This window comes from Danio rerio, chromosome 2 (assembly GCF_049306965.1).
Source record: "Danio rerio strain Tuebingen ecotype United States chromosome 2, GRCz12tu, whole genome shotgun sequence".
In the NCBI taxonomy this organism is placed as follows: Eukaryota; Metazoa; Chordata; class Actinopteri; order Cypriniformes; family Danionidae; genus Danio; species Danio rerio.
Window position 1 is genome coordinate 16,855,644 of NC_133177.1, and position 27,720 is coordinate 16,883,363.

A 27,720-nucleotide genomic window follows, 5' to 3' on the forward strand; every position below is an offset into this window, starting at 1 on the left:
CGGAAAAGTCTCTCAAACAGGGGCTTTTCAAGTACCCTCATTGGGCACCAGCGGCCCATAGTCACGTCTCTTTGCCGTATTCAAGCTTGGAGTTTGTTTTTGGTCACCAACGGCTCTTAGTTAAGCCTAAAATGTTATGTCTGTCTGTCTGTCAGCAAATGTGCTGGAGGTTTAAGGGTTAAAAATTAGTACCTGTTATGCTTGCCGACATTGTATTATTTGTGGCGTAGATTGCGGCTCCTACTGCTGACAGTTTGTGGGTATCGCTTCTCGGCCTTTTGGCTAAGATCAAGTGTAGTATCTGTTCTTATCAGTTTAATATCTGATACGTGCCCTACCAGGGCACTATATATTAAATTGATTTTTGCAGCTGGGAGATGGGTTAGGGGCTTGCTCCACCCACTCCACGCATCGACCTGGTATTGCAGTACCTCCGGGAACGGTGCACTCATTAAGCGGTGAACAGCAGAACTAGATTGCATGAAATTTAACATAACGTTAGATTGAATGTAGGGACTTGCGCTTCTTTGCGATTAGGTATCTGTCTTATGCGCTCGTTTAGACAGTGAGCATGAACAACCCTCTTGGCAGGATCCTCTTATTCTAGTCCATGAGCCACGATGCACATATTGCAACTCAGGGAGGAAAAAAAAATAAATAAAAAAAATCCATCCAAAATTCCCAATCAGGACCTAAGTCTGACCTGGGGGATGGTGGGTCCAGAGAGCTGTGGAGAGGATAATTCCCAATCAGGACCCAAGTCTGACCTGGGGGATGGTGGGTCCAGAGAGCTGTGCAGAGGATTTGAAAAATGGCAAAGCATGAAACCCCCGCTCCTGTCGCATTCACCCAGGGTCCAAAGCGCCGGGCCGGGGCCCCAACTCCCAGCCTACGTGTGGGGACGTCCCGCGCCTAGAGGTACATGCCCCTTTGGGGCACCAGCGGCACGCAAGGCTGGCACCTGCGGTTAACCAAGTCAATGTTCCCGGGCTTAAGTTTGGGCTACCCGGGCACTGCTGGAGAACAGGTGTTCCTCCAGGGTCCCCCACAGGGCAGGTGCTTGCCCCCAGAGAGGGTGAAGATTACCCAGCCAGAGTCAAGGCCAGTGCGGGCAAGGAAAAACGCTCCGGAAAGGGGGGCCCTTAGGAGCTTAAGCGTATCCCCGGGAAAGGGTGACTGATTTCCGGCCAAGCTGGATTGGAAGAAAGGCTCTGGAAGTCCTTCCCATGGAAGGGTCCCTTAAGAGCTGGGTCTGACCCTAAAAAAGGTGATGGTTTCCCGCTAATTGTGGCCATGGAAGTCCTTCCAGGGCGCTTTTGAGAGCTAAAACACACCCCAGAAAGAGTGACCGATTCCTGCTGATTATGGTGGCTCAAGTGGGCATGGAAGAATCGCCCTGGAAGTCCTTCCCACTGGTCCCTTGAGTAGCCGAAGCTGCCCCAGAAAGGGTGACTGATTGCCGCTTGTGGAGGCATCTCGTTTGGGCTTGGAAGAAACGCCCTGGAGGTCTGTTCTTGGGGCCCTTCCAGAGGTCTAGCTGCCCCAGAAAGAGTGACTGATTCCCGCCTATTGTGGCAGCTCGTTTGGGCTTGGAAGAAACGCCCTGGAGGTCTTGTTCTTGGGGTCCTTCAAGAGGTCTAGCTGCCCCAGAAAGAGTGACTGATTCCCGCCTATTGTGGCAGTTGCTGGCAGCTTGTTTTGGCATTCAAGAAACCCTCCATAAGTCTTACCCAGGGGTCCCTTTGGAGCTGAAGCTGCCCCAGACAGGGTGACTGACTCCCGCTTATTGTGGCAGCTCAATTGGGCATGGAAGAAACGCCCTGGAGGTCTTGTTCTTGGGGCCCTTCAAGAGCTCAAGCTGCCCCAGAAAGAGTGACTGATTCCTGCCAGTTGCTGGCAGCTCGTTTTGGCATTCAAGAAACCCTCCGCAAGTCTTACCCAGGGGTCCCTTTAGAGCTGAAGCTGCCCCAGAAAGAGTGACTCCTTCCCCGCTGACTGTGGTGGCTCAAGTGGGCATGGAAGAATCACCCTGGACGTCCTTCCCAATGGTCCCTTGGGCAGCTGAAGCTGCCCCAGACAGGGTGACTGATTCCTGCTAGTTGGGGCAGCACGTTTGGGCATGGAAGAAACGCCCTGGAGGTCTGTTCTTGGGGCCCTTCCAGAGGTCTAGCTGCCCCAGAAAGAGTGACTGATTCCCGCCTATTGTGGCAGCTCGTTTGGGCTTGGAAGAAACGCCCTGGAGGTCTTGTTCTTGGGGTCCTTCAAGAGGTCTAGCTGCCCCAGAAAGAGTGACTGATTCCCGCCTATTGTGGCAGTTGCTGGCAGCTTGTTTTGGCATTCAAGAAACCCTCCATAAGTCTTACCCAGGGGTCCCTTTGGAGCTGAAGCTGCCCCAGACAGGGTGACTGACTCCCGCTTATTGTGGCAGCTCAATTGGGCATGGAAGAAACGCCCTGGAGGTCCTGTTCTTGGGGCCCTTCAAGAGCTCAAGCTGCCCCAGAAAGAGTGACTGATTCCTGCCAGTTGCTGGCAGCTCGTTTTGGCATTCAAGAAACCCTCCGCAAGTCTTACCCAGGGGTCCCTTTAGAGCTGAAGCTGCCCCAGAAAGAGTGACTCCTTCCCCGCTGACTGTGGTGGCTCAAGTGGGCATGGAAGAATCACCCTGGACGTCCTTCCCAATGGTCCCTTGGGCAGCTGAAGCTGCCCCAGACAGGGTGACTGATTCCTGCTAGTTGGGGCAGCACGTTTGGGCATGGAAGAAACGCCCTGGAGGTCTGTTCTTGGGGCCCTTCCAGAGGTCTAGCTGCCCCAGAAAGAGTGACTGATTCCCGCCTATTGTGGCAGCTCGTTTGGGCTTGGAAGAAACGCCCTGGAGGTCTTGTTCTTGGGGTCCTTCAAGAGCTCAAGCTGCCCCAGAAAGAGTGACTGATTCCTGCCAGTTGCTGGCAGCTCGTTTTGGCATTCAAGAAACCCTCCACAAGTCTTACCCAGGGGTCCCTTTAGAGCTGAAGCTGCCCCAGAAAGAGTGACTCCTTCCCCGCTGACTGTGGTGGCTCAAGTGGGCATGGAAGAATCACCCTGGAGGTCCTTCCCAGGGGTCCCTTAAGTAGCTGAGGCTGCCCCAGAAAGAGTGACTGATTCCTGCCAGTTGGGGCAGCTCCTTTGGGCATGGAAGAAATGCCCTGGAGGTCTTTTCTTGGGGTCCTTCAAGAGCTCAAGCTGCCCCGGAAAGAGTGACTGATTCCTGCCAATTGCTGGCAGCTCGTTTGGGCATGGAAGAAATGCCCTGGAGGTATTCTCTTGGGCTCCTTCAAGAGATCAAGCTGCCCCGGAAAGAGTGACATATTCCTGCCAGTTGCTGGCAGCTCGTTAGGGCATTCAAGAAACCCTCTGGAAGTCTTTCCCAGGGGTCCATTTTGAGCTGAAGCCGCCCCCGGAAAGAGTGACTGATTCCCCGCCGACTGTGGTGGCTCAAGTGGGCATGGAAGAAACACCCTGGAGGTCTTTTCTTGGGCTACTTCACGAGCTCAAGCTGTCCCAGAAAGAGTGACTGATCCCTGCCAGGAGCTGGCAGCTCGCGTGGGCGTTCAAGAAGCCCCCTGGAAGTCTTTTTCCAGGGTTCCCTTCAGAGCTGAAGCTGCCCCCGGAAAGAGTGGCTGGTTCCTGCCAATTGCTGGCAGCTCGTTCGGGCACGCAAGAAACTCTCTGGAGGTCTTTCCCAGGGTTCCCTTTAGAGCTGAAGCTGCCCCAAAAAGAGTGACTGATTCCCGCTGATTGTGGTGGCTCAAGTGGGCATGAAAGAATCACCCTGGAGGTCCTTCCCAATGGTCCCTTAAGTAGCTGAAGCTACCCCACAAAGAGTGACTGATTCCTGCTAGTTGGGGCAGCTCCTTTGGGCATGGAAGAAATGCCCTGGAGGTCTTTTCTTGGGGTCCTTCAAGAGCTCAAGCTGCCCCAGAAAGAGTGACTGATTCCTGCCAGTTGCTGGCAGCTCGTTTTGGCATTCAAGAAACCCTCCGCAAGTCTTACCCAGGGGTCCCTTTAGAGCTGAAGCTGCCCCAGAAAGAGTGACTCCTTCCCCGCTGACTGTGGTGGCTCAAGTGGGCATGGAAGAATCACCCTGGAGGTCCTTCCCAGGGGTCCCTTAAGTAGCTGAGGCTGCCCCAGAAAGAGTGACTGATTCCTGCTAGTTGGGGCAGCTCGTTTGGGATTGGAAGAAATGCCCTGGAGGTCTTTTCTTGGGCTCCTTCAAGAGCTCAAGCTGCCCCAGAAGGAGTGACTGATGTGGTGGCTCACGCGGGCATGGAAGAAATGCCATGCAAGTCCTTTCCAGGGGTTCCTTTAGAGCTGGAGCTGCCCCAAAAAAGAGTCACTGATTCCCGCTGACTGTGGTGGCTCATACGGGCATGGAAGTCTTTTCCCAAGGCTCAAGCAGGTAAAGGAAGACAGGTTGATCTCCGAGGCCGGCCCAGACAAAATCCTGGTCTGGACTTCTGAAGGGGGGATGGCAACTACACTGACTTGGTCGGAAAAGTCTCTCAAACAGGGGCTTTTCAAGTACCCTCATTGGGCACCAGCGGCCCATAGTCACGTCTCTTTGCCGTATTCAAGCTTGGAGTTTGTTTTTGGTCACCAACGGCTCTTAGTTAAGCCTAAAATGTTATGTCTGTCTGTCTGTCAGCAAATGTGCTGGAGGTTTAAGGGTTAAAAATTAGTACCTGTTATGCTTGCCGACATTGTATTATTTGTGGCGTAGATTGCGGCTCCTACTGCTGACAGTTTGTGGGTATCGCTTCTCGGCCTTTTGGCTAAGATCAAGTGTAGTATCTGTTCTTATCAGTTTAATATCTGATACGTGCCCTACCCGGGCACTATATATTAAATTGATTTTTGCAGCTGGGAGATGGGTTAGGGGCTTGCTCCACCCACTCCACGCATCGACCTGGTATTGCAGTACCTCCGGGAACGGTGCACTCATTAAGCGGTGAACAGCAGAACTAGATTGCATGAAATTTAACATAACGTTAGATTGAATGTAGGGACTTGCGCTTCTTTGCGATTAGGTATCTGTCTTATGCGCTCGTTTAGACAGTGAGCATGAACAACCCTCTTGGCAGGATCCTCTTATTCTAGTCCATGAGCCACGATGCACATATTGCAACTCAGGGAGGAAAAAAAAATAAATAAAAAAAATCCATCCAAAATTCCCAATCAGGACCTAAGTCTGACCTGGGGGATGGTGGGTCCAGAGAGCTGTGGAGAGGATAATTCCCAATCAGGACCCAAGTCTGACCTGGGGGATGGTGGGTCCAGAGAGCTGTGCAGAGGATTTGAAAAATGGCAAAGCATGAAACCCCCGCTCCTGTCGCATTCACCCAGGGTCCAAAGCGCCGGGCCGGGGCCCCAACTCCCAGCCTACGTGTGGGGACGTCCCGCGCCTAGAGGTACATGCCCCTTTGGGGCACCAGCGGCACGCAAGGCTGGCACCTGCGGTTAACCAAGTCAATGTTCCCGGGCTTAAGTTTGGGCTACCCGGGCACTGCTGGAGAACAGGTGTTCCTCCAGGGTCCCCCACAGGGCAGGTGCTTGCCCCCAGAGAGGGTGAAGATTACCCAGCCAGAGTCAAGGCCAGTGCGGGCAAGGAAAAACGCTCCGGAAAGGGGGGCCCTTAGGAGCTTAAGCGTATCCCCGGGAAAGGGTGACTGATTTCCGGCCAAGCTGGATTGGAAGAAAGGCTCTGGAAGTCCTTCCCATGGAAGGGTCCCTTAAGAGCTGGGTCTGACCCTAAAAAAGGTGATGGTTTCCCGCTAATTGTGGCCATGGAAGTCCTTCCAGGGCGCTTTTGAGAGCTAAAACACACCCCAGAAAGAGTGACCGATTCCTGCTGATTATGGTGGCTCAAGTGGGCATGGAAGAATCGCCCTGGAAGTCCTTCCCACTGGTCCCTTGAGTAGCCGAAGCTGCCCCAGAAAGGGTGACTGATTGCCGCTTGTGGAGGCATCTCGTTTGGGCTTGGAAGAAACGCCCTGGAGGTCTGTTCTTGGGGCCCTTCCAGAGGTCTAGCTGCCCCAGAAAGAGTGACTGATTCCCGCCTATTGTGGCAGCTCGTTTGGGCTTGGAAGAAACGCCCTGGAGGTCTTGTTCTTGGGGTCCTTCAAGAGGTCTAGCTGCCCCAGAAAGAGTGACTGATTCCCGCCTATTGTGGCAGTTGCTGGCAGCTTGTTTTGGCATTCAAGAAACCCTCCATAAGTCTTACCCAGGGGTCCCTTTGGAGCTGAAGCTGCCCCAGACAGGGTGACTGACTCCCGCTTATTGTGGCAGCTCAATTGGGCATGGAAGAAACGCCCTGGAGGTCTTGTTCTTGGGGCCCTTCAAGAGCTCAAGCTGCCCCAGAAAGAGTGACTGATTCCTGCCAGTTGCTGGCAGCTCGTTTTGGCATTCAAGAAACCCTCCGCAAGTCTTACCCAGGGGTCCCTTTAGAGCTGAAGCTGCCCCAGAAAGAGTGACTCCTTCCCCGCTGACTGTGGTGGCTCAAGTGGGCATGGAAGAATCACCCTGGACGTCCTTCCCAATGGTCCCTTGGGCAGCTGAAGCTGCCCCAGACAGGGTGACTGATTCCTGCTAGTTGGGGCAGCACGTTTGGGCATGGAAGAAACGCCCTGGAGGTCTGTTCTTGGGGCCCTTCCAGAGGTCTAGCTGCCCCAGAAAGAGTGACTGATTCCCGCCTATTGTGGCAGCTCGTTTGGGCTTGGAAGAAACGCCCTGGAGGTCTTGTTCTTGGGGTCCTTCAAGAGGTCTAGCTGCCCCAGAAAGAGTGACTGATTCCCGCCTATTGTGGCAGTTGCTGGCAGCTTGTTTTGGCATTCAAGAAACCCTCCATAAGTCTTACCCAGGGGTCCCTTTGGAGCTGAAGCTGCCCCAGACAGGGTGACTGACTCCCGCTTATTGTGGCAGCTCAATTGGGCATGGAAGAAACGCCCTGGAGGTCTTGTTCTTGGGGCCCTTCAAGAGCTCAAGCTGCCCCAGAAAGAGTGACTGATTCCTGCCAGTTGCTGGCAGCTCGTTTTGGCATTCAAGAAACCCTCCGCAAGTCTTACCCAGGGGTCCCTTTAGAGCTGAAGCTGCCCCAGAAAGAGTGACTCCTTCCCCGCTGACTGTGGTGGCTCAAGTGGGCATGGAAGAATCACCCTGGACGTCCTTCCCAATGGTCCCTTGGGCAGCTGAAGCTGCCCCAGACAGGGTGACTGATTCCTGCTAGTTGGGGCAGCACGTTTGGGCATGGAAGAAACGCCCTGGAGGTCTGTTCTTGGGGCCCTTCCAGAGGTCTAGCTGCCCCAGAAAGAGTGACTGATTCCCGCCTATTGTGGCAGCTCGTTTGGGCTTGGAAGAAACGCCCTGGAGGTCTTGTTCTTGGGGTCCTTCAAGAGCTCAAGCTGCCCCAGRAAGAGTGACTGATTCCTGCCAGTTGCTGGCAGCTCGTTTTGGCATTCAAGAAACCCTCCACAAGTCTTACCCAGGGGTCCCTTTAGAGCTGAAGCTGCCCCAGAAAGAGTGACTCCTTCCCCGCTGACTGTGGTGGCTCAAGTGGGCATGGAAGAATCACCCTGGAGGTCCTTCCCAGGGGTCCCTTAAGTAGCTGAGGCTGCCCCAGAAAGAGTGACTGATTCCTGCCAGTTGGGGCAGCTCCTTTGGGCATGGAAGAAATGCCCTGGAGGTCTTTTCTTGGGGTCCTTCAAGAGCTCAAGCTGCCCCGGAAAGAGTGACTGATTCCTGCCAATTGCTGGCAGCTCGTTTGGGCATGGAAGAAATGCCCTGGAGGTATTCTCTTGGGCTCCTTCAAGAGATCAAGCTGCCCCGGAAAGAGTGACATATTCCTGCCAGTTGCTGGCAGCTCGTTAGGGCATTCAAGAAACCCTCTGGAAGTCTTTCCCAGGGGTCCATTTTGAGCTGAAGCCGCCCCCGGAAAGAGTGACTGATTCCCCGCCGACTGTGGTGGCTCAAGTGGGCATGGAAGAAACACCCTGGAGGTCTTTTCTTGGGCTACTTCACGAGCTCAAGCTGTCCCAGAAAGAGTGACTGATCCCTGCCAGGAGCTGGCAGCTCGCGTGGGCGTTCAAGAAGCCCCCTGGAAGTCTTTTTCCAGGGTTCCCTTCAGAGCTGAAGCTGCCCCCGGAAAGAGTGGCTGGTTCCTGCCAATTGCTGGCAGCTCGTTCGGGCACGCAAGAAACTCTCTGGAGGTCTTTCCCAGGGTTCCCTTTAGAGCTGAAGCTGCCCCAAAAAGAGTGACTGATTCCCGCTGATTGTGGTGGCTCAAGTGGGCATGAAAGAATCACCCTGGAGGTCCTTCCCAATGGTCCCTTAAGTAGCTGAAGCTACCCCACAAAGAGTGACTGATTCCTGCTAGTTGGGGCAGCTCCTTTGGGCATGGAAGAAATGCCCTGGAGGTCTTTTCTTGGGGTCCTTCAAGAGCTCAAGCTGCCCCAGAAAGAGTGACTGATTCCTGCCAGTTGCTGGCAGCTCGTTTTGGCATTCAAGAAACCCTCCGCAAGTCTTACCCAGGGGTCCCTTTAGAGCTGAAGCTGCCCCAGAAAGAGTGACTCCTTCCCCGCTGACTGTGGTGGCTCAAGTGGGCATGGAAGAATCACCCTGGAGGTCCTTCCCAGGGGTCCCTTAAGTAGCTGAGGCTGCCCCAGAAAGAGTGACTGATTCCTGCTAGTTGGGGCAGCTCGTTTGGGATTGGAAGAAATGCCCTGGAGGTCTTTTCTTGGGCTCCTTCAAGAGCTCAAGCTGCCCCAGAAGGAGTGACTGATGTGGTGGCTCACGCGGGCATGGAAGAAATGCCATGCAAGTCCTTTCCAGGGGTTCCTTTAGAGCTGGAGCTGCCCCAAAAAAGAGTCACTGATTCCCGCTGACTGTGGTGGCTCATACGGGCATGGAAGTCTTTTCCCAAGGCTCAAGCAGGTAAAGGAAGACAGGTTGATCTCCGAGGCCGGCCCAGACAAAATCCTGGTCTGGACTTCTGAAGGGGGGATGGCAACTACACTGACTTGGTCGGAAAAGTCTCTCAAACAGGGGCTTTTCAAGTACCCTCATTGGGCACCAGCGGCCCATAGTCACGTCTCTTTGCCGTATTCAAGCTTGGAGTTTGTTTTTGGTCACCAACGGCTCTTAGTTAAGCCTAAAATGTTATGTCTGTCTGTCTGTCAGCAAATGTGCTGGAGGTTTAAGGGTTAAAAATTAGTACCTGTTATGCTTGCCGACATTGTATTATTTGTGGCGTAGATTGCGGCTCCTACTGCTGACAGTTTGTGGGTATCGCTTCTCGGCCTTTTGGCTAAGATCAAGTGTAGTATCTGTTCTTATCAGTTTAATATCTGATACGTGCCCTACCCGGGCACTATATATTAAATTGATTTTTGCAGCTGGGAGATGGGTTAGGGGCTTGCTCCACCCACTCCACGCATCGACCTGGTATTGCAGTACCTCCGGGAACGGTGCACTCATTAAGCGGTGAACAGCAGAACTAGATTGCATGAAATTTAACATAACGTTAGATTGAATGTAGGGACTTGCGCTTCTTTGCGATTAGGTATCTGTCTTATGCGCTCGTTTAGACAGTGAGCATGAACAACCCTCTTGGCAGGATCCTCTTATTCTAGTCCATGAGCCACGATGCACATATTGCAACTCAGGGAGGAAAAAAAAATAAATAAAAAAAATCCATCCAAAATTCCCAATCAGGACCTAAGTCTGACCTGGGGGATGGTGGGTCCAGAGAGCTGTGGAGAGGATAATTCCCAATCAGGACCCAAGTCTGACCTGGGGGATGGTGGGTCCAGAGAGCTGTGCAGAGGATTTGAAAAATGGCAAAGCATGAAACCCCCGCTCCTGTCGCATTCACCCAGGGTCCAAAGCGCCGGGCCGGGGCCCCAACTCCCAGCCTACGTGTGGGGACGTCCCGCGCCTAGAGGTACATGCCCCTTTGGGGCACCAGCGGCACGCAAGGCTGGCACCTGCGGTTAACCAAGTCAATGTTCCCGGGCTTAAGTTTGGGCTACCCGGGCACTGCTGGAGAACAGGTGTTCCTCCAGGGTCCCCCACAGGGCAGGTGCTTGCCCCCAGAGAGGGTGAAGATTACCCAGCCAGAGTCAAGGCCAGTGCGGGCAAGGAAAAACGCTCCGGAAAGGGGGGCCCTTAGGAGCTTAAGCGTATCCCCGGGAAAGGGTGACTGATTTCCGGCCAAGCTGGATTGGAAGAAAGGCTCTGGAAGTCCTTCCCATGGAAGGGTCCCTTAAGAGCTGGGTCTGACCCTAAAAAAGGTGATGGTTTCCCGCTAATTGTGGCCATGGAAGTCCTTCCAGGGCGCTTTTGAGAGCTAAAACACACCCCAGAAAGAGTGACCGATTCCTGCTGATTATGGTGGCTCAAGTGGGCATGGAAGAATCGCCCTGGAAGTCCTTCCCACTGGTCCCTTGAGTAGCCGAAGCTGCCCCAGAAAGGGTGACTGATTGCCGCTTGTGGAGGCATCTCGTTTGGGCTTGGAAGAAACGCCCTGGAGGTCTGTTCTTGGGGCCCTTCCAGAGGTCTAGCTGCCCCAGAAAGAGTGACTGATTCCCGCCTATTGTGGCAGCTCGTTTGGGCTTGGAAGAAACGCCCTGGAGGTCTTGTTCTTGGGGTCCTTCAAGAGGTCTAGCTGCCCCAGAAAGAGTGACTGATTCCCGCCTATTGTGGCAGTTGCTGGCAGCTTGTTTTGGCATTCAAGAAACCCTCCATAAGTCTTACCCAGGGGTCCCTTTGGAGCTGAAGCTGCCCCAGACAGGGTGACTGACTCCCGCTTATTGTGGCAGCTCAATTGGGCATGGAAGAAACGCCCTGGAGGTCTTGTTCTTGGGGCCCTTCAAGAGCTCAAGCTGCCCCAGAAAGAGTGACTGATTCCTGCCAGTTGCTGGCAGCTCGTTTTGGCATTCAAGAAACCCTCCGCAAGTCTTACCCAGGGGTCCCTTTAGAGCTGAAGCTGCCCCAGAAAGAGTGACTCCTTCCCCGCTGACTGTGGTGGCTCAAGTGGGCATGGAAGAATCACCCTGGACGTCCTTCCCAATGGTCCCTTGGGCAGCTGAAGCTGCCCCAGACAGGGTGACTGATTCCTGCTAGTTGGGGCAGCACGTTTGGGCATGGAAGAAACGCCCTGGAGGTCTGTTCTTGGGGCCCTTCCAGAGGTCTAGCTGCCCCAGAAAGAGTGACTGATTCCCGCCTATTGTGGCAGCTCGTTTGGGCTTGGAAGAAACGCCCTGGAGGTCTTGTTCTTGGGGTCCTTCAAGAGGTCTAGCTGCCCCAGAAAGAGTGACTGATTCCCGCCTATTGTGGCAGTTGCTGGCAGCTTGTTTTGGCATTCAAGAAACCCTCCATAAGTCTTACCCAGGGGTCCCTTTGGAGCTGAAGCTGCCCCAGACAGGGTGACTGACTCCCGCTTATTGTGGCAGCTCAATTGGGCATGGAAGAAACGCCCTGGAGGTCTTGTTCTTGGGGCCCTTCAAGAGCTCAAGCTGCCCCAGAAAGAGTGACTGATTCCTGCCAGTTGCTGGCAGCTCGTTTTGGCATTCAAGAAACCCTCCGCAAGTCTTACCCAGGGGTCCCTTTAGAGCTGAAGCTGCCCCAGAAAGAGTGACTCCTTCCCCGCTGACTGTGGTGGCTCAAGTGGGCATGGAAGAATCACCCTGGACGTCCTTCCCAATGGTCCCTTGGGCAGCTGAAGCTGCCCCAGACAGGGTGACTGATTCCTGCTAGTTGGGGCAGCACGTTTGGGCATGGAAGAAACGCCCTGGAGGTCTGTTCTTGGGGCCCTTCCAGAGGTCTAGCTGCCCCAGAAAGAGTGACTGATTCCCGCCTATTGTGGCAGCTCGTTTGGGCTTGGAAGAAACGCCCTGGAGGTCTTGTTCTTGGGGTCCTTCAAGAGCTCAAGCTGCCCCAGAAAGAGTGACTGATTCCTGCCAGTTGCTGGCAGCTCGTTTTGGCATTCAAGAAACCCTCCACAAGTCTTACCCAGGGGTCCCTTTAGAGCTGAAGCTGCCCCAGAAAGAGTGACTCCTTCCCCGCTGACTGTGGTGGCTCAAGTGGGCATGGAAGAATCACCCTGGAGGTCCTTCCCAGGGGTCCCTTAAGTAGCTGAGGCTGCCCCAGAAAGAGTGACTGATTCCTGCCAGTTGGGGCAGCTCCTTTGGGCATGGAAGAAATGCCCTGGAGGTCTTTTCTTGGGGTCCTTCAAGAGCTCAAGCTGCCCCGGAAAGAGTGACTGATTCCTGCCAATTGCTGGCAGCTCGTTTGGGCATGGAAGAAATGCCCTGGAGGTATTCTCTTGGGCTCCTTCAAGAGATCAAGCTGCCCCGGAAAGAGTGACATATTCCTGCCAGTTGCTGGCAGCTCGTTAGGGCATTCAAGAAACCCTCTGGAAGTCTTTCCCAGGGGTCCATTTTGAGCTGAAGCCGCCCCCGGAAAGAGTGACTGATTCCCCGCCGACTGTGGTGGCTCAAGTGGGCATGGAAGAAACACCCTGGAGGTCTTTTCTTGGGCTACTTCACGAGCTCAAGCTGTCCCAGAAAGAGTGACTGATCCCTGCCAGGAGCTGGCAGCTCGCGTGGGCGTTCAAGAAGCCCCCTGGAAGTCTTTTTCCAGGGTTCCCTTCAGAGCTGAAGCTGCCCCCGGAAAGAGTGGCTGGTTCCTGCCAATTGCTGGCAGCTCGTTCGGGCACGCAAGAAACTCTCTGGAGGTCTTTCCCAGGGTTCCCTTTAGAGCTGAAGCTGCCCCAAAAAGAGTGACTGATTCCCGCTGATTGTGGTGGCTCAAGTGGGCATGAAAGAATCACCCTGGAGGTCCTTCCCAATGGTCCCTTAAGTAGCTGAAGCTACCCCACAAAGAGTGACTGATTCCTGCTAGTTGGGGCAGCTCCTTTGGGCATGGAAGAAATGCCCTGGAGGTCTTTTCTTGGGGTCCTTCAAGAGCTCAAGCTGCCCCAGAAAGAGTGACTGATTCCTGCCAGTTGCTGGCAGCTCGTTTTGGCATTCAAGAAACCCTCCGCAAGTCTTACCCAGGGGTCCCTTTAGAGCTGAAGCTGCCCCAGAAAGAGTGACTCCTTCCCCGCTGACTGTGGTGGCTCAAGTGGGCATGGAAGAATCACCCTGGAGGTCCTTCCCAGGGGTCCCTTAAGTAGCTGAGGCTGCCCCAGAAAGAGTGACTGATTCCTGCTAGTTGGGGCAGCTCGTTTGGGATTGGAAGAAATGCCCTGGAGGTCTTTTCTTGGGCTCCTTCAAGAGCTCAAGCTGCCCCAGAAGGAGTGACTGATGTGGTGGCTCACGCGGGCATGGAAGAAATGCCATGCAAGTCCTTTCCAGGGGTTCCTTTAGAGCTGGAGCTGCCCCAAAAAAGAGTCACTGATTCCCGCTGACTGTGGTGGCTCATACGGGCATGGAAGTCTTTTCCCAAGGCTCAAGCAGGTAAAGGAAGACAGGTTGATCTCCGAGGCCGGCCCAGACAAAATCCTGGTCTGGACTTCTGAAGGGGGGATGGCAACTACACTGACTTGGTCGGAAAAGTCTCTCAAACAGGGGCTTTTCAAGTACCCTCATTGGGCACCAGCGGCCCATAGTCACGTCTCTTTGCCGTATTCAAGCTTGGAGTTTGTTTTTGGTCACCAACGGCTCTTAGTTAAGCCTAAAATGTTATGTCTGTCTGTCTGTCAGCAAATGTGCTGGAGGTTTAAGGGTTAAAAATTAGTACCTGTTATGCTTGCCGACATTGTATTATTTGTGGCGTAGATTGCGGCTCCTACTGCTGACAGTTTGTGGGTATCGCTTCTCGGCCTTTTGGCTAAGATCAAGTGTAGTATCTGTTCTTATCAGTTTAATATCTGATACGTGCCCTACCAGGGCACTATATATTAAATTGATTTTTGCAGCTGGGAGATGGGTTAGGGGCTTGCTCCACCCACTCCACGCATCGACCTGGTATTGCAGTACCTCCGGGAACGGTGCACTCATTAAGCGGTGAACAGCAGAACTAGATTGCATGAAATTTAACATAACGTTAGATTGAATGTAGGGACTTGCGCTTCTTTGCGATTAGGTATCTGTCTTATGCGCTCGTTTAGACAGTGAGCATGAACAACCCTCTTGGCAGGATCCTCTTATTCTAGTCCATGAGCCACGATGCACATATTGCAACTCAGGGAGGAAAAAAAAATAAATAAAAAAAATCCATCCAAAATTCCCAATCAGGACCTAAGTCTGACCTGGGGGATGGTGGGTCCAGAGAGCTGTGGAGAGGATAATTCCCAATCAGGACCCAAGTCTGACCTGGGGGATGGTGGGTCCAGAGAGCTGTGCAGAGGATTTGAAAAATGGCAAAGCATGAAACCCCCGCTCCTGTCGCATTCACCCAGGGTCCAAAGCGCCGGGCCGGGGCCCCAACTCCCAGCCTACGTGTGGGGACGTCCCGCGCCTAGAGGTACATGCCCCTTTGGGGCACCAGCGGCACGCAAGGCTGGCACCTGCGGTTAACCAAGTCAATGTTCCCGGGCTTAAGTTTGGGCTACCCGGGCACTGCTGGAGAACAGGTGTTCCTCCAGGGTCCCCCACAGGGCAGGTGCTTGCCCCCAGAGAGGGTGAAGATTACCCAGCCAGAGTCAAGGCCAGTGCGGGCAAGGAAAAACGCTCCGGAAAGGGGGGCCCTTAGGAGCTTAAGCGTATCCCCGGGAAAGGGTGACTGATTTCCGGCCAAGCTGGATTGGAAGAAAGGCTCTGGAAGTCCTTCCCATGGAAGGGTCCCTTAAGAGCTGGGTCTGACCCTAAAAAAGGTGATGGTTTCCCGCTAATTGTGGCCATGGAAGTCCTTCCAGGGCGCTTTTGAGAGCTAAAACACACCCCAGAAAGAGTGACCGATTCCTGCTGATTATGGTGGCTCAAGTGGGCATGGAAGAATCGCCCTGGAAGTCCTTCCCACTGGTCCCTTGAGTAGCCGAAGCTGCCCCAGAAAGGGTGACTGATTGCCGCTTGTGGAGGCATCTCGTTTGGGCTTGGAAGAAACGCCCTGGAGGTCTGTTCTTGGGGCCCTTCCAGAGGTCTAGCTGCCCCAGAAAGAGTGACTGATTCCCGCCTATTGTGGCAGCTCGTTTGGGCTTGGAAGAAACGCCCTGGAGGTCTTGTTCTTGGGGTCCTTCAAGAGGTCTAGCTGCCCCAGAAAGAGTGACTGATTCCCGCCTATTGTGGCAGTTGCTGGCAGCTTGTTTTGGCATTCAAGAAACCCTCCATAAGTCTTACCCAGGGGTCCCTTTGGAGCTGAAGCTGCCCCAGACAGGGTGACTGACTCCCGCTTATTGTGGCAGCTCAATTGGGCATGGAAGAAACGCCCTGGAGGTCTTGTTCTTGGGGCCCTTCAAGAGCTCAAGCTGCCCCAGAAAGAGTGACTGATTCCTGCCAGTTGCTGGCAGCTCGTTTTGGCATTCAAGAAACCCTCCGCAAGTCTTACCCAGGGGTCCCTTTAGAGCTGAAGCTGCCCCAGAAAGAGTGACTCCTTCCCCGCTGACTGTGGTGGCTCAAGTGGGCATGGAAGAATCACCCTGGACGTCCTTCCCAATGGTCCCTTGGGCAGCTGAAGCTGCCCCAGACAGGGTGACTGATTCCTGCTAGTTGGGGCAGCACGTTTGGGCATGGAAGAAACGCCCTGGAGGTCTGTTCTTGGGGCCCTTCCAGAGGTCTAGCTGCCCCAGAAAGAGTGACTGATTCCCGCCTATTGTGGCAGCTCGTTTGGGCTTGGAAGAAACGCCCTGGAGGTCTTGTTCTTGGGGTCCTTCAAGAGGTCTAGCTGCCCCAGAAAGAGTGACTGATTCCCGCCTATTGTGGCAGTTGCTGGCAGCTTGTTTTGGCATTCAAGAAACCCTCCATAAGTCTTACCCAGGGGTCCCTTTGGAGCTGAAGCTGCCCCAGACAGGGTGACTGACTCCCGCTTATTGTGGCAGCTCAATTGGGCATGGAAGAAACGCCCTGGAGGTCTTGTTCTTGGGGCCCTTCAAGAGCTCAAGCTGCCCCAGAAAGAGTGACTGATTCCTGCCAGTTGCTGGCAGCTCGTTTTGGCATTCAAGAAACCCTCCGCAAGTCTTACCCAGGGGTCCCTTTAGAGCTGAAGCTGCCCCAGAAAGAGTGACTCCTTCCCCGCTGACTGTGGTGGCTCAAGTGGGCATGGAAGAATCACCCTGGACGTCCTTCCCAATGGTCCCTTGGGCAGCTGAAGCTGCCCCAGACAGGGTGACTGATTCCTGCTAGTTGGGGCAGCACGTTTGGGCATGGAAGAAACGCCCTGGAGGTCTGTTCTTGGGGCCCTTCCAGAGGTCTAGCTGCCCCAGAAAGAGTGACTGATTCCCGCCTATTGTGGCAGCTCGTTTGGGCTTGGAAGAAACGCCCTGGAGGTCTTGTTCTTGGGGTCCTTCAAGAGCTCAAGCTGCCCCAGAAAGAGTGACTGATTCCTGCCAGTTGCTGGCAGCTCGTTTTGGCATTCAAGAAACCCTCCACAAGTCTTACCCAGGGGTCCCTTTAGAGCTGAAGCTGCCCCAGAAAGAGTGACTCCTTCCCCGCTGACTGTGGTGGCTCAAGTGGGCATGGAAGAATCACCCTGGAGGTCCTTCCCAGGGGTCCCTTAAGTAGCTGAGGCTGCCCCAGAAAGAGTGACTGATTCCTGCCAGTTGGGGCAGCTCCTTTGGGCATGGAAGAAATGCCCTGGAGGTCTTTTCTTGGGGTCCTTCAAGAGCTCAAGCTGCCCCGGAAAGAGTGACTGATTCCTGCCAATTGCTGGCAGCTCGTTTGGGCATGGAAGAAATGCCCTGGAGGTATTCTCTTGGGCTCCTTCAAGAGATCAAGCTGCCCCGGAAAGAGTGACATATTCCTGCCAGTTGCTGGCAGCTCGTTAGGGCATTCAAGAAACCCTCTGGAAGTCTTTCCCAGGGGTCCATTTTGAGCTGAAGCCGCCCCCGGAAAGAGTGACTGATTCCCCGCCGACTGTGGTGGCTCAAGTGGGCATGGAAGAAACACCCTGGAGGTCTTTTCTTGGGCTACTTCACGAGCTCAAGCTGTCCCAGAAAGAGTGACTGATCCCTGCCAGGAGCTGGCAGCTCGCGTGGGCGTTCAAGAAGCCCCCTGGAAGTCTTTTTCCAGGGTTCCCTTCAGAGCTGAAGCTGCCCCCGGAAAGAGTGGCTGGTTCCTGCCAATTGCTGGCAGCTCGTTCGGGCACGCAAGAAACTCTCTGGAGGTCTTTCCCAGGGTTCCCTTTAGAGCTGAAGCTGCCCCAAAAAGAGTGACTGATTCCCGCTGATTGTGGTGGCTCAAGTGGGCATGAAAGAATCACCCTGGAGGTCCTTCCCAATGGTCCCTTAAGTAGCTGAAGCTACCCCACAAAGAGTGACTGATTCCTGCTAGTTGGGGCAGCTCCTTTGGGCATGGAAGAAATGCCCTGGAGGTCTTTTCTTGGGGTCCTTCAAGAGCTCAAGCTGCCCCAGAAAGAGTGACTGATTCCTGCCAGTTGCTGGCAGCTCGTTTTGGCATTCAAGAAACCCTCCGCAAGTCTTACCCAGGGGTCCCTTTAGAGCTGAAGCTGCCCCAGAAAGAGTGACTCCTTCCCCGCTGACTGTGGTGGCTCAAGTGGGCATGGAAGAATCACCCTGGAGGTCCTTCCCAGGGGTCCCTTAAGTAGCTGAGGCTGCCCCAGAAAGAGTGACTGATTCCTGCTAGTTGGGGCAGCTCGTTTGGGATTGGAAGAAATGCCCTGGAGGTCTTTTCTTGGGCTCCTTCAAGAGCTCAAGCTGCCCCAGAAGGAGTGACTGATGTGGTGGCTCACGCGGGCATGGAAGAAATGCCATGCAAGTCCTTTCCAGGGGTTCCTTTAGAGCTGGAGCTGCCCCAAAAAAGAGTCACTGATTCCCGCTGACTGTGGTGGCTCATACGGGCATGGAAGTCTTTTCCCAAGGCTCAAGCAGGTAAAGGAAGACAGGTTGATCTCCGAGGCCGGCCCAGACAAAATCCTGGTCTGGACTTCTGAAGGGGGGATGGCAACTACACTGACTTGGTCGGAAAAGTCTCTCAAACAGGGGCTTTTCAAGTACCCTCATTGGGCACCAGCGGCCCATAGTCACGTCTCTTTGCCGTATTCAAGCTTGGAGTTTGTTTTTGGTCACCAACGGCTCTTAGTTAAGCCTAAAATGTTATGTCTGTCTGTCTGTCAGCAAATGTGCTGGAGGTTTAAGGGTTAAAAATTAGTACCTGTTATGCTTGCCGACATTGTATTATTTGTGGCGTAGATTGCGGCTCCTACTGCTGACAGTTTGTGGGTATCGCTTCTCGGCCTTTTGGCTAAGATCAAGTGTAGTATCTGTTCTTATCAGTTTAATATCTGATACGTGCCCTACCCGGGCACTATATATTAAATTGATTTTTGCAGCTGGGAGATGGGTTAGGGGCTTGCTCCACCCACTCCACGCATCGACCTGGTATTGCAGTACCTCCGGGAACGGTGCACTCATTAAGCGGTGAACAGCAGAACTAGATTGCATGAAATTTAACATAACGTTAGATTGAATGTAGGGACTTGCGCTTCTTTGCGATTAGGTATCTGTCTTATGCGCTCGTTTAGACAGTGAGCATGAACAACCCTCTTGGCAGGATCCTCTTATTCTAGTCCATGAGCCACGATGCACATATTGCAACTCAGGGAGGAAAAAAAAATAAATAAAAAAAATCCATCCAAAATTCCCAATCAGGACCTAAGTCTGACCTGGGGGATGGTGGGTCCAGAGAGCTGTGGAGAGGATAATTCCCAATCAGGACCCAAGTCTGACCTGGGGGATGGTGGGTCCAGAGAGCTGTGCAGAGGATTTGAAAAATGGCAAAGCATGAAACCCCCGCTCCTGTCGCATTCACCCAGGGTCCAAAGCGCCGGGCCGGGGCCCCAACTCCCAGCCTACGTGTGGGGACGTCCCGCGCCTAGAGGTACATGCCCCTTTGGGGCACCAGCGGCACGCAAGGCTGGCACCTGCGGTTAACCAAGTCAATGTTCCCGGGCTTAAGTTTGGGCTACCCGGGCACTGCTGGAGAACAGGTGTTCCTCCAGGGTCCCCCACAGGGCAGGTGCTTGCCCCCAGAGAGGGTGAAGATTACCCAGCCAGAGTCAAGGCCAGTGCGGGCAAGGAAAAACGCTCCGGAAAGGGGGGCCCTTAGGAGCTTAAGCGTATCCCCGGGAAAGGGTGACTGATTTCCGGCCAAGCTGGATTGGAAGAAAGGCTCTGGAAGTCCTTCCCATGGAAGGGTCCCTTAAGAGCTGGGTCTGACCCTAAAAAAGGTGATGGTTTCCCGCTAATTGTGGCCATGGAAGTCCTTCCAGGGCGCTTTTGAGAGCTAAAACACACCCCAGAAAGAGTGACCGATTCCTGCTGATTATGGTGGCTCAAGTGGGCATGGAAGAATCGCCCTGGAAGTCCTTCCCACTGGTCCCTTGAGTAGCCGAAGCTGCCCCAGAAAGGGTGACTGATTGCCGCTTGTGGAGGCATCTCGTTTGGGCTTGGAAGAAACGCCCTGGAGGTCTGTTCTTGGGGCCCTTCCAGAGGTCTAGCTGCCCCAGAAAGAGTGACTGATTCCCGCCTATTGTGGCAGCTCGTTTGGGCTTGGAAGAAACGCCCTGGAGGTCTTGTTCTTGGGGTCCTTCAAGAGGTCTAGCTGCCCCAGAAAGAGTGACTGATTCCCGCCTATTGTGGCAGTTGCTGGCAGCTTGTTTTGGCATTCAAGAAACCCTCCATAAGTCTTACCCAGGGGTCCCTTTGGAGCTGAAGCTGCCCCAGACAGGGTGACTGACTCCCGCTTATTGTGGCAGCTCAATTGGGCATGGAAGAAACGCCCTGGAGGTCTTGTTCTTGGGGCCCTTCAAGAGCTCAAGCTGCCCCAGAAAGAGTGACTGATTCCTGCCAGTTGCTGGCAGCTCGTTTTGGCATTCAAGAAACCCTCCGCAAGTCTTACCCAGGGGTCCCTTTAGAGCTGAAGCTGCCCCAGAAAGAGTGACTCCTTCCCCGCTGACTGTGGTGGCTCAAGTGGGCATGGAAGAATCACCCTGGACGTCCTTCCCAATGGTCCCTTGGGCAGCTGAAGCTGCCCCAGACAGGGTGACTGATTCCTGCTAGTTGGGGCAGCACGTTTGGGCATGGAAGAAACGCCCTGGAGGTCTGTTCTTGGGGCCCTTCCAGAGGTCTAGCTGCCCCAGAAAGAGTGACTGATTCCCGCCTATTGTGGCAGCTCGTTTGGGCTTGGAAGAAACGCCCTGGAGGTCTTGTTCTTGGGGTCCTTCAAGAGGTCTAGCTGCCCCAGAAAGAGTGACTGATTCCCGCCTATTGTGGCAGTTGCTGGCAGCTTGTTTTGGCATTCAAGAAACCCTCCATAAGTCTTACCCAGGGGTCCCTTTGGAGCTGAAGCTGCCCCAGACAGGGTGACTGACTCCCGCTTATTGTGGCAGCTCAATTGGGCATGGAAGAAACGCCCTGGAGGTCTTGTTCTTGGGGCCCTTCAAGAGCTCAAGCTGCCCCAGAAAGAGTGACTGATTCCTGCCAGTTGCTGGCAGCTCGTTTTGGCATTCAAGAAACCCTCCGCAAGTCTTACCCAGGGGTCCCTTTAGAGCTGAAGCTGCCCCAGAAAGAGTGACTCCTTCCCCGCTGACTGTGGTGGCTCAAGTGGGCATGGAAGAATCACCCTGGACGTCCTTCCCAATGGTCCCTTGGGCAGCTGAAGCTGCCCCAGACAGGGTGACTGATTCCTGCTAGTTGGGGCAGCACGTTTGGGCATGGAAGAAACGCCCTGGAGGTCTGTTCTTGGGGCCCTTCCAGAGGTCTAGCTGCCCCAGAAAGAGTGACTGATTCCCGCCTATTGTGGCAGCTCGTTTGGGCTTGGAAGAAACGCCCTGGAGGTCTTGTTCTTGGGGTCCTTCAAGAGCTCAAGCTGCCCCAGAAAGAGTGACTGATTCCTGCCAGTTGCTGGCAGCTCGTTTTGGCATTCAAGAAACCCTCCACAAGTCTTACCCAGGGGTCCCTTTAGAGCTGAAGCTGCCCCAGAAAGAGTGACTCCTTCCCCGCTGACTGTGGTGGCTCAAGTGGGCATGGAAGAATCACCCTGGAGGTCCTTCCCAGGGGTCCCTTAAGTAGCTGAGGCTGCCCCAGAAAGAGTGACTGATTCCTGCCAGTTGGGGCAGCTCCTTTGGGCATGGAAGAAATGCCCTGGAGGTCTTTTCTTGGGGTCCTTCAAGAGCTCAAGCTGCCCCGGAAAGAGTGACTGATTCCTGCCAATTGCTGGCAGCTCGTTTGGGCATGGAAGAAATGCCCTGGAGGTATTCTCTTGGGCTCCTTCAAGAGATCAAGCTGCCCCGGAAAGAGTGACATATTCCTGCCAGTTGCTGGCAGCTCGTTAGGGCATTCAAGAAACCCTCTGGAAGTCTTTCCCAGGGGTCCATTTTGAGCTGAAGCCGCCCCCGGAAAGAGTGACTGATTCCCCGCCGACTGTGGTGGCTCAAGTGGGCATGGAAGAAACACCCTGGAGGTCTTTTCTTGGGCTACTTCACGAGCTCAAGCTGTCCCAGAAAGAGTGACTGATCCCTGCCAGGAGCTGGCAGCTCGCGTGGGCGTTCAAGAAGCCCCCTGGAAGTCTTTTTCCAGGGTTCCCTTCAGAGCTGAAGCTGCCCCCGGAAAGAGTGGCTGGTTCCTGCCAATTGCTGGCAGCTCGTTCGGGCACGCAAGAAACTCTCTGGAGGTCTTTCCCAGGGTTCCCTTTAGAGCTGAAGCTGCCCCAAAAAGAGTGACTGATTCCCGCTGATTGTGGTGGCTCAAGTGGGCATGAAAGAATCACCCTGGAGGTCCTTCCCAATGGTCCCTTAAGTAGCTGAAGCTACCCCACAAAGAGTGACTGATTCCTGCTAGTTGGGGCAGCTCCTTTGGGCATGGAAGAAATGCCCTGGAGGTCTTTTCTTGGGGTCCTTCAAGAGCTCAAGCTGCCCCAGAAAGAGTGACTGATTCCTGCCAGTTGCTGGCAGCTCGTTTTGGCATTCAAGAAACCCTCCGCAAGTCTTACCCAGGGGTCCCTTTAGAGCTGAAGCTGCCCCAGAAAGAGTGACTCCTTCCCCGCTGACTGTGGTGGCTCAAGTGGGCATGGAAGAATCACCCTGGAGGTCCTTCCCAGGGGTCCCTTAAGTAGCTGAGGCTGCCCCAGAAAGAGTGACTGATTCCTGCTAGTTGGGGCAGCTCGTTTGGGATTGGAAGAAATGCCCTGGAGGTCTTTTCTTGGGCTCCTTCAAGAGCTCAAGCTGCCCCAGAAGGAGTGACTGATGTGGTGGCTCACGCGGGCATGGAAGAAATGCCATGCAAGTCCTTTCCAGGGGTTCCTTTAGAGCTGGAGCTGCCCCAAAAAAGAGTCACTGATTCCCGCTGACTGTGGTGGCTCATACGGGCATGGAAGTCTTTTCCCAAGGCTCAAGCAGGTAAAGGAAGACAGGTTGATCTCCGAGGCCGGCCCAGACAAAATCCTGGTCTGGACTTCTGAAGGGGGGATGGCAACTACACTGACTTGGTCGGAAAAGTCTCTCAAACAGGGGCTTTTCAAGTACCCTCATTGGGCACCAGCGGCCCATAGTCACGTCTCTTTGCCGTATTCAAGCTTGGAGTTTGTTTTTGGTCACCAACGGCTCTTAGTTAAGCCTAAAATGTTATGTCTGTCTGTCTGTCAGCAAATGTGCTGGAGGTTTAAGGGTTAAAAATTAGTACCTGTTATGCTTGCCGACATTGTATTATTTGTGGCGTAGATTGCGGCTCCTACTGCTGACAGTTTGTGGGTATCGCTTCTCGGCCTTTTGGCTAAGATCAAGTGTAGTATCTGTTCTTATCAGTTTAATATCTGATACGTGCCCTACCAGGGCACTATATATTAAATTGATTTTTGCAGCTGGGAGATGGGTTAGGGGCTTGCTCCACCCACTCCACGCATCGACCTGGTATTGCAGTACCTCCGGGAACGGTGCACTCATTAAGCGGTGAACAGCAGAACTAGATTGCATGAAATTTAACATAACGTTAGATTGAATGTAGGGACTTGCGCTTCTTTGCGATTAGGTATCTGTCTTATGCGCTCGTTTAGACAGTGAGCATGAACAACCCTCTTGGCAGGATCCTCTATTCTAGTCCATGAGCCACGATGCACATATTGCAACTCAGGGAGGAAAAAAAAATAAATAAAAAAAATCCATCCAAAATTCCCAATCAGGACCTAAGTCTGACCTGGGGGATGGTGGGTCCAGAGAGCTGTGGAGAGGATAATTCCCAATCAGGACCCAAGTCTGACCTGGGGGATGGTGGGTCCAGAGAGCTGTGCAGAGGATTTGAAAAATGGCAAAGCATGAAACCCCCGCTCCTGTCGCATTCACCCAGGGTCCAAAGCGCCGGGCCGGGGCCCCAACTCCCAGCCTACGTGTGGGGACGTCCCGCGCCTAGAGGTACATGCCCCTTTGGGGCACCAGCGGCACGCAAGGCTGGCACCTGCGGTTAACCAAGTCAATGTTCCCGGGCTTAAGTTTGGGCTACCCGGGCACTGCTGGAGAACAGGTGTTCCTCCAGGGTCCCCCACAGGGCAGGTGCTTGCCCCCAGAGAGGGTGAAGATTACCCAGCCAGAGTCAAGGCCAGTGCGGGCAAGGAAAAACGCTCCGGAAAGGGGGGCCCTTAGGAGCTTAAGCGTATCCCCGGGAAAGGGTGACTGATTTCCGGCCAAGCTGGATTGGAAGAAAGGCTCTGGAAGTCCTTCCCATGGAAGGGTCCCTTAAGAGCTGGGTCTGACCCTAAAAAAGGTGATGGTTTCCCGCTAATTGTGGCCATGGAAGTCCTTCCAGGGCGCTTTTGAGAGCTAAAACACACCCCAGAAAGAGTGACCGATTCCTGCTGATTATGGTGGCTCAAGTGGGCATGGAAGAATCGCCCTGGAAGTCCTTCCCACTGGTCCCTTGAGTAGCCGAAGCTGCCCCAGAAAGGGTGACTGATTGCCGCTTGTGGAGGCATCTCGTTTGGGCTTGGAAGAAACGCCCTGGAGGTCTGTTCTTGGGGCCCTTCCAGAGGTCTAGCTGCCCCAGAAAGAGTGACTGATTCCCGCCTATTGTGGCAGCTCGTTTGGGCTTGGAAGAAACGCCCTGGAGGTCTTGTTCTTGGGGTCCTTCAAGAGGTCTAGCTGCCCCAGAAAGAGTGACTGATTCCCGCCTATTGTGGCAGTTGCTGGCAGCTTGTTTTGGCATTCAAGAAACCCTCCATAAGTCTTACCCAGGGGTCCCTTTGGAGCTGAAGCTGCCCCAGACAGGGTGACTGACTCCCGCTTATTGTGGCAGCTCAATTGGGCATGGAAGAAACGCCCTGGAGGTCTTGTTCTTGGGGCCCTTCAAGAGCTCAAGCTGCCCCAGAAAGAGTGACTGATTCCTGCCAGTTGCTGGCAGCTCGTTTTGGCATTCAAGAAACCCTCCGCAAGTCTTACCCAGGGGTCCCTTTAGAGCTGAAGCTGCCCCAGAAAGAGTGACTCCTTCCCCGCTGACTGTGGTGGCTCAAGTGGGCATGGAAGAATCACCCTGGACGTCCTTCCCAATGGTCCCTTGGGCAGCTGAAGCTGCCCCAGACAGGGTGACTGATTCCTGCTAGTTGGGGCAGCACGTTTGGGCATGGAAGAAACGCCCTGGAGGTCTGTTCTTGGGGCCCTTCCAGAGGTCTAGCTGCCCCAGAAAGAGTGACTGATTCCCGCCTATTGTGGCAGCTCGTTTGGGCTTGGAAGAAACGCCCTGGAGGTCTTGTTCTTGGGGTCCTTCAAGAGGTCTAGCTGCCCCAGAAAGAGTGACTGATTCCCGCCTATTGTGGCAGTTGCTGGCAGCTTGTTTTGGCATTCAAGAAACCCTCCATAAGTCTTACCCAGGGGTCCCTTTGGAGCTGAAGCTGCCCCAGACAGGGTGACTGACTCCCGCTTATTGTGGCAGCTCAATTGGGCATGGAAGAAACGCCCTGGAGGTCTTGTTCTTGGGGCCCTTCAAGAGCTCAAGCTGCCCCAGAAAGAGTGACTGATTCCTGCCAGTTGCTGGCAGCTCGTTTTGGCATTCAAGAAACCCTCCGCAAGTCTTACCCAGGGGTCCCTTTAGAGCTGAAGCTGCCCCAGAAAGAGTGACTCCTTCCCCGCTGACTGTGGTGGCTCAAGTGGGCATGGAAGAATCACCCTGGACGTCCTTCCCAATGGTCCCTTGGGCAGCTGAAGCTGCCCCAGACAGGGTGACTGATTCCTGCTAGTTGGGGCAGCACGTTTGGGCATGGAAGAAACGCCCTGGAGGTCTGTTCTTGGGGCCCTTCCAGAGGTCTAGCTGCCCCAGAAAGAGTGACTGATTCCCGCCTATTGTGGCAGCTCGTTTGGGCTTGGAAGAAACGCCCTGGAGGTCTTGTTCTTGGGGTCCTTCAAGAGCTCAAGCTGCCCCAGAAAGAGTGACTGATTCCTGCCAGTTGCTGGCAGCTCGTTTTGGCATTCAAGAAACCCTCCACAAGTCTTACCCAGGGGTCCCTTTAGAGCTGAAGCTGAACCCGGAAAGAGTGACTCCTTCCCCGCTGACTGTGGTGGCTCAAGTGGGCATGGAAGAATCACCCTGGAGGTCCTTCCCAGGGGTCCCTTAAGTAGCTGAGGCTGCCCCAGAAAGAGTGACTGATTCCTGCCAGTTGGGGCAGCTCCTTTGGGCATGGAAGAAATGCCCTGGAGGTCTTTTCTTGGGGTCCTTCAAGAGCTCAAGCTGCCCCGGAAAGAGTGACTGATTCCTGCCAATTGCTGGCAGCTCGTTCGGGCATGGAAGAAATGCCCTGGAGGTATTCTCTTGGGCTCCTTCAAGAGATCAAGCTGCCCCGGAAAGAGTGACATATTCCTGCCAGTTGCTGGCAGCTCGTTAGGGCATTCAAGAAACCCTCTGGAAGTCTTTCCCAGGGGTCCATTTTGAGCTGAAGCCGCCCCCGGAAAGAGTGACTGATTCCCCGCCGACTGTGGTGGCTCAAGTGGGCATGGAAGAAACACCCTGGAGGTCTTTTCTTGGGCTACTTCAAGAGCTCAAGCTGTCCCAGAAAGAGTGACTGATCCCTGCCAGGAGCTGGCAGCTCGCGTGGGCGTTCAAGAAGCCCCCTGGAAGTCTTTTTCCAGGGTTCCCTTCAGAGCTGAAGCTGCCCCCGGAAAGAGTGGCTGGTTCCTGCCAATTGCTGGCAGCTCGTTCGGGCACGCAAGAAACTCTCTGGAGGTCTTTCCCAGGGTTCCCTTTAGAGCTGAAGCTGCCCCAAAAAGAGTGACTGATTCCCGCTGATTGTGGTGGCTCAAGTGGGCATGAAAGAATCACCCTGGAGGTCCTTCCCAATGGTCCCTTAAGTAGCTGAAGCTACCCCACAAAGAGTGACTGATTCCTGCTAGTTGGGGCAGCTCCTTTGGGCATGGAAGAAATGCCCTGGAGGTCTTTTCTTGGGGTCCTTCAAGAGCTCAAGCTGCCCCAGAAAGAGTGACTGATTCCTGCCAGTTGCTGGCAGCTCGTTTTGGCATTCAAGAAACCCTCCGCAAGTCTTACCCAGGGGTCCCTTTAGAGCTGAAGCTGCCCCAGAAAGAGTGACTCCTTCCCCGCTGACTGTGGTGGCTCAAGTGGGCATGGAAGAATCACCCTGGAGGTCCTTCCCAGGGGGTCCCTTAAGTAGCTGAGGCTGCCCCAGAAAGAGTGACTGATTCCTGCTAGTTGGGGCAGCTCGTTTGGGATTGGAAGAAATGCCCTGGATGTCTTTTCTTGGGCTCCTTCAAGAGCTCAAGCTGCCCCAGAAGGAGTGACTGATGTGGTGGCTCACGCGGGCATGGAAGAAATGCCATGCAAGTCCTTTCCAGGGGTTCCTTTAGAGCTGGAGCTGCCCCAAAAAAGAGTCACTGATTCCCGCTGACTGTGGTGGCTCATACGGGCATGGAAGTCTTTTCCCAAGGCTCAAGCAGGTAAAGGAAGACAGGTTGATCTCCGAGGCCGGCCCAGACAAAATCCTGGTCTGGACTTCTGAAGGGGGGATGGCAACTACACTGACTTGGTCGGAAAAGTCTCTCAAACAGGGGCTTTTCAAGTACCCTCATTGGGCACCAGCGGCCCATAGTCACGTCTCTTTGCCGTATTCAAGCTTGGAGTTTGTTTTTGGTCACCAACGGCTCTTAGTTAAGCCTAAAATGTTATGTCTGTCTGTCTGTCAGCAAATGTGCTGGAGGTTTAAGGGTTAAAAATTAGTACCTGTTATGCTTGCCGACATTGTATTATTTGTGGCGTAGATTGCGGCTCCTACTGCTGACAGTTTGTGGGTATCGCTTCTCGGCCTTTTGGCTAAGATCAAGTGTAGTATCTGTTCTTATCAGTATTATATTTGATCTTGTCACGCGGCTGGGACTGCGATCGCCTCTGGGAGGTTCACCCTGGTGAGCGCTTTTGTAGTGCTTACCAAGACCTGCGAGAGGTACATCGGCTGCGTTTTTACAAAGTCTTTTAAGGTAAGGTCTCTTTTAAATATTTATTCTGCTGGTTTTAAATTTATTGGTGTTTTTAGAGAGCTGTAGGTGCCTCCACCATGTCGGCTGCTCGTGCCGGCATGCGGAGGCACCACAGCG

The 27,720-nt window shown here is 54.0% G+C and overlaps 6 non-coding genes and 1 pseudogene across 6 annotated transcripts; all 7 read left to right on the forward strand.

The window, feature by feature from the left end:
* Positions 1–262: 262 nt before the first annotated feature.
* LOC141379281 (U2 spliceosomal RNA) lies at positions 263–453 on the forward strand. Its single transcript, XR_012395810.1, has one exon. It is a non-coding gene; the product is annotated as a U2 spliceosomal RNA (small nuclear RNA).
* A 4,335-nt stretch (positions 454–4,788) lies between these two features.
* Positions 4,789–4,979, forward strand: LOC141379377 (U2 spliceosomal RNA). The gene has a single exon (XR_012395965.1). It is a non-coding gene; the product is annotated as a U2 spliceosomal RNA (small nuclear RNA).
* A 4,335-nt stretch (positions 4,980–9,314) lies between these two features.
* Positions 9,315–9,505, forward strand: LOC141379380 (U2 spliceosomal RNA). The gene has a single exon (XR_012395975.1). It is a non-coding gene; the product is annotated as a U2 spliceosomal RNA (small nuclear RNA).
* A 4,335-nt stretch (positions 9,506–13,840) lies between these two features.
* LOC141379288 (U2 spliceosomal RNA) lies at positions 13,841–14,031 on the forward strand. Its single transcript, XR_012395814.1, has one exon. It is a non-coding gene; the product is annotated as a U2 spliceosomal RNA (small nuclear RNA).
* A 4,335-nt stretch (positions 14,032–18,366) lies between these two features.
* LOC141379384 (U2 spliceosomal RNA) lies at positions 18,367–18,557 on the forward strand. Its single transcript, XR_012395977.1, has one exon. It is a non-coding gene; the product is annotated as a U2 spliceosomal RNA (small nuclear RNA).
* A 4,335-nt stretch (positions 18,558–22,892) lies between these two features.
* On the forward strand, positions 22,893–23,083 carry LOC141379289 (U2 spliceosomal RNA). The gene has a single exon (XR_012395815.1). It is a non-coding gene; the product is annotated as a U2 spliceosomal RNA (small nuclear RNA).
* Positions 23,084–27,419: 4,336 nt separating this feature from the next.
* LOC141379435 (U2 spliceosomal RNA) lies at positions 27,420–27,514 on the forward strand (annotated as a pseudogene).
* The last annotated feature ends 206 nt before the right edge of the window (positions 27,515–27,720 follow it).